The sequence below is a fragment of the Xenopus tropicalis genome, chromosome 4, assembly GCF_000004195.4.
Source record: "Xenopus tropicalis strain Nigerian chromosome 4, UCB_Xtro_10.0, whole genome shotgun sequence".
NCBI classification, from domain to species: Eukaryota; Metazoa; Chordata; class Amphibia; order Anura; family Pipidae; genus Xenopus; species Xenopus tropicalis.
The window spans coordinates 46,562,589-46,567,482 of NC_030680.2; the positions used below are offsets into that span (position 1 = coordinate 46,562,589).

The 4,894-nt window shown below is 39.6% G+C and overlaps 1 long non-coding RNA gene across 1 annotated transcript; it reads right to left on the reverse strand.

The window, feature by feature from the left end:
- Window positions 1-432: 432 nt before the first annotated feature.
- Window positions 433-1,488, reverse strand: LOC116406480. Its single transcript, XR_004222346.1, has 2 exons — window positions 1,322-1,488; window positions 433-1,200 (listed from the first exon to the last, which is right to left on the reverse strand). It is a non-coding gene; the product is annotated as an uncharacterized LOC116406480 (long non-coding RNA).
- Between the last annotated feature and the right edge of the window lie 3,406 nt (window positions 1,489-4,894).

A 4,894-nucleotide genomic window follows, 5' to 3' on the forward strand; every position in this document is an offset into this window, starting at 1 on the left:
TATTTCAGATGTAACCTACTAGATAAAGTAAATTGTGAGTTTAAAAGACACTAAATACTGCGCACTGCTGTGCTCATTACTGTAAAATAATAAGGGTAAGCACAAGCATTAGCCCCAGATTTTAATGGTATTTGTGTAAAGAAAGTACAGTTCCCATAAATGATGTATGCATAGCCTACAATCACAGTTTCTTTTAATATTGTATAAAAATATAAAATAGATGTAGCATCCCAAAGAAAATACTATTCACATGGGTGGAGTGGGAAGGTAGAGTATGAGAACCAAAGGGTCCCAATAATGTTGTTCAAATAATGGAAAATATAAAGTGTGCCTAAAAGTTATGAACAAAACCATTTACGCTACACAGGATTAACCAGACATCATAAGCAGCAGAATAACAGAATAACATAGGATGCACACCAAATTCCCAGATTTTCTGCCTCTGTGGTTTTATTATGAGTCGTATAGTTAACTGCATTAATCAAGTATACAAACATGTTTTCAATATTGTGCATACAATCATTTTTAATTGTCTACATTTGCAGTGTAATTCTATGCACCGTAAGCCACACATTTGTCCTGTTCCAAGAATGGTTGCTGCAAATAATAAATTATGCCGATAACATTTCTTTCCTATAATTGTTCTTTTGTAAGTGCATGTTCTATATGTTAAGACCTTAAAAATATTTAAGTATGTTAAAACAAAACCCACCCAGAAACATTTGAACATCATGCCATTTTATTGTTAAGGCTAATAGACTTAGGATACCATTCAAATTAGTCAGTTGGGGTAAATATAGAGGAAATGAATTACCGGTACTAAATAAACGACACAGGAGGCAATAAATTGACACGACAAATAAATAAAAGTCTAAAGCACTCCATACCATTAAAATGTTTTAATGTTGTTGCAAAAACACTATGCAACAATCATCGCTGCGGTTAAACACCTTAAAAGTCAGCGCTTGCAATTTCAGCCCCAGATTACAAGGTAAGGAACATTAACTAATATAGTGTCCTACCAGTTATTTCTCAACTCAGACCTAGAACATGTTTGTGAAATAAAAAAATCAATTAGTAAGAAAAAAAAATGAAAATATTAACCTCTGCTTCAATGTAAAGTTTCCAGAATCTGCCAGAGCTCGGGAACTGGGCAACAAGTCGCTCATATGTCTTCTGTGCTTTGTCTATAGGCTGATTCTAAAATTGAAATAAACAGCATTTACAATATTATGACTGTGTGGGAACATTTTAGAATCTCCTGAATACAGCCACCTTTGGTACTCAAGAGAATACATAATGTAACCCTATGTCACTAAACCTGTGCCTCGCGAATGAGAATGCTCCATGCATCAAGGTCATACGGATTGTCTTCCAATTTCTTTTCCGCTTTCTTCACCTTTTCCGGAACATATTCAGCAGCCTTGTGGGGAGAAAACAGATAACAGGATTATGAACAGAATTACAGGTAATTTGGCTATCCGTGTATCAAGCAGTATTTTATGCATTTTGCCTGTACCGATTCAGCAATAACATTCAACACATTCCATAAAATTTACTATATAAAAACTACTATATAGTTTAAGTCACTCTGGATGTGTAATTGTAATATGGCATTCACACATCCAGCACCTTTATGAAAGAGAACCTTCAGTGAACTAAAAGCATACAGTAAGCAGCTTTGCTCAAACACACCCAATACCTTTTATTTAATGTCAGGGCTGCCCAAGAGAAGGACTGCAGGCTGGATATTGCCCCCCACCATGAATTTCTAAGGGACCCAGTTTTACCCAGGAGTGCACAGAGCAATAATCAACTAATTATAAAACCTCAGAAAGCAAGTGTAGCCAACCAGCAGGCACCAGTCTGACATTTATTTAGGAATAACAATACAACATTGAGAAGCGCTGGGAAAGGCTCTTCTATAAACCCAAACACAACACCCTAAACATGTCTGTAATGCCTGAGTAGTATGTTACCATTACGGCATTATGAGTATTTCTGGTCAGCCAGCTATAAAGTTTTAGGTAGGCAATAACAATAGGATGGTATAGAAGTAATAGACTCAAAGATAATGTAACAACAAAGAAAAAAAAAAACTATATGAAGGCACAATCCTTAAGTGGTGACTGTCACCTGAACACATGGTCTCTCTGAAGTTGAAAGTCATTGCCCCAAGAGCTTGCAGGTTATATCATTGACTCCTCCCAGTCCCACCTGCAAGTCTAATAAACCATACACTATATATACAAATGGCCCCACAATATCAGAATTGACTACAAAACGATCAAAGCTGCACGTGGCCCAATATACATCAAAATAGAGAACACGTATTTACATCATGCACAGTGCAGAAGTGCATTGTGTGTGTAAAAACAATTATTTTAGTGCTGGAGGGATTGGGGAGGCACATATTTCTCTCCCCCAATAAGCCCAATTTTTTCCTGCCCCTCTTTTTTTTCCCTGGGGAGAACACTGCATTACACTGTATTGCTGGCTTGTCTGGTATAAGATACAGTCTACTGAAATGTCCCTCTTGCTGGTCTAGGAAACGTCACTGCACTGTATTTCTGCTCTTACTGCATTTACACTGTGCATATTACACCATACTTACTATAAGTCCTTACAAATCTCTGCAGCGAGTTTGACAGATTAGGGGAGGTCCCAAAATGCATCATTCTAATTGAGCTCTATATAAACCCAATGACAGCCATGCTACAGACATCCTTAAAGGGATACTGCCATGATTTTTATGGGGTACTTTTTATTTCTAAATTACACTGTTTACATGGGAAATAATTCACTCTGCCATTTAAACTTTTATTTATATTGGTGTGTAGGCGCCATCTCAGTGCATTGTGCCTGAGTCTGAGCTTTCAGAAGGAGCCAGCGCTACACATTAGAACTGCTTTCAGCTAACCTATTGTTTCTCCTACTCCCATGTAACTGGAGGAGTCCCAAGCCAGACTTGGATTTCTTATTATTGAGTGCTAAAAACTCCCCTTGACTAACATTTCGTTTAAAGGGGACCCCTCACCCAGATATAAAAAGCTGTACAATAAAAGTACTTTTCAAATTAAACATGAAAGCCAAATTATGATTTTTTCAGGTACTGTAGATGTCAGGTGACAAAAAACAATTTAATTTAAGCTAGTGGGTCAGTCTTTAGAACATATACAGTATAGTACCTGTGTATAGTACCTGTGGGATGAAAACTGCAGCAAACGTTCAAAGTTGGTTCTTGGGTAAAGTTTACAGCCTGCAGATTCTTCTTTTTTTAGTCTTCAATTCTGCACTGCCTCCAGTTTGCAAAATCTCCCGATCCCTGTCTGCATCTGCACCTTGATTGGTCAATTTTACTGCCTGTCAAGAAAGCTGTGCTCTGATTGGAGAATCCACAAGAAGAAAGATCCAATCAGAGCACAGCTGATTTCTGCAGAACCCGGAGAAGATTTGCAGGGCAGTGCAGAAACGGAGCAAGGTTTTGGTTTTTTTGTTTTTTTTTAAGGTGCCAAAGCAGGTTTGGGGAGGCTTAGCCTCTAGCCTTATTGAAAATCCGCCTATGCTTGTTATAGTAGGAACCTTGTTTCCATTGCCTTCATACTGTTATGGCTATGTAGCCACAGCCATAGTGCCGCCCATTACGGCCCCAGTTCTACATCCCATGAATACACACGGACCCCTCTCCAGCAACACTGGTGCCTATAGGCAAAAGTCAGAAGTTAAAGAGACAGTAAGTAACTGTGCATGGGGCCGCTGCCATAGGGGGATATACACATATACATATAAATACACACAGGCAGAGTTACTATATGGCACACAGAGCTGTGCCTCGGCTTCTCTCCGCCTGCGCTTTTTCTGATGCCCGATGCCTAGTTGCCCTTTTTCACGCCAAAATCTGCCCCATGTATCTGCACCCAGGCCGACGCAGTGCCAGTGTGTTTTTTAAAATGAAAAAATCCAGTGCCCGATACAGAGCAAAGCATGGCGAGGAGAAAAACTGGGTCTGACTGGGGGGCCAAGACATTGGGGCACTAGTCTGGTGGGCCCTGGCCCTCGTGGGGGGACCGGTTTGGGGAAAAGGTTTTTCATTTGCCAAGATACACAGTGGCACAGGGGGGTGAGGGTTTAGCAATGGAAATGATGGGAAGTAGTTAAAATAATCAAATTAAGTTATTCCGCTAAGGGGCCGCATCCTTATATGCCTCCATGGCACTCTATAGGTTAATTCCCCTTCGCAGCTCTAGAGACATAAAATACCTCAGGTTCCCCTCAGTGCTAAATTAACAGAAACCTTATTTATTATTATTATTTATTCCCAGTTATTTATATAGCGCCAACACATTTCCGCTGTGTTTTACAGAGATTATTCATCATTCACATCTGTTCCTGCCCAGAGAAGCTTACAATCTAAGGTCCCTATCACATTCACACACACTACGGTCATTATGCCTGTATGTTTTTCGGAAGCCTGATTGGTTGAATGATTATTCAATAAAACAATGAGTTTTATTATTCAATAAAACAATTAATGGTTAAATTCCCAGCACAATGCCACTGCCGGTATCATAACAGCATGAAATTGTGCCCTGGGTATAAGATCGCCTGCGGTTTTTAATAAACTGATTTATGCCCCCTGGCAACCTCTGCTAAATATGTAATGACTGGCACACTGGCAGCTAAAAATACATTCATGTATATGGGTCTCACCTACTCACCGGGGGCACATTCTCCTTCTAAGAGCCAACGTGTCGCCCTCTGTGAGGGATCAGCTATGGCCTCTTCTTTCATTTAAATAGAAGGAAATATCAGCTCATAGAGGGGGAAATTGTTCCCCACTAGCGACACTAATTGTCTTACCTCCTACCCCGTCCGGTGAACCTCTTCTTTAAAA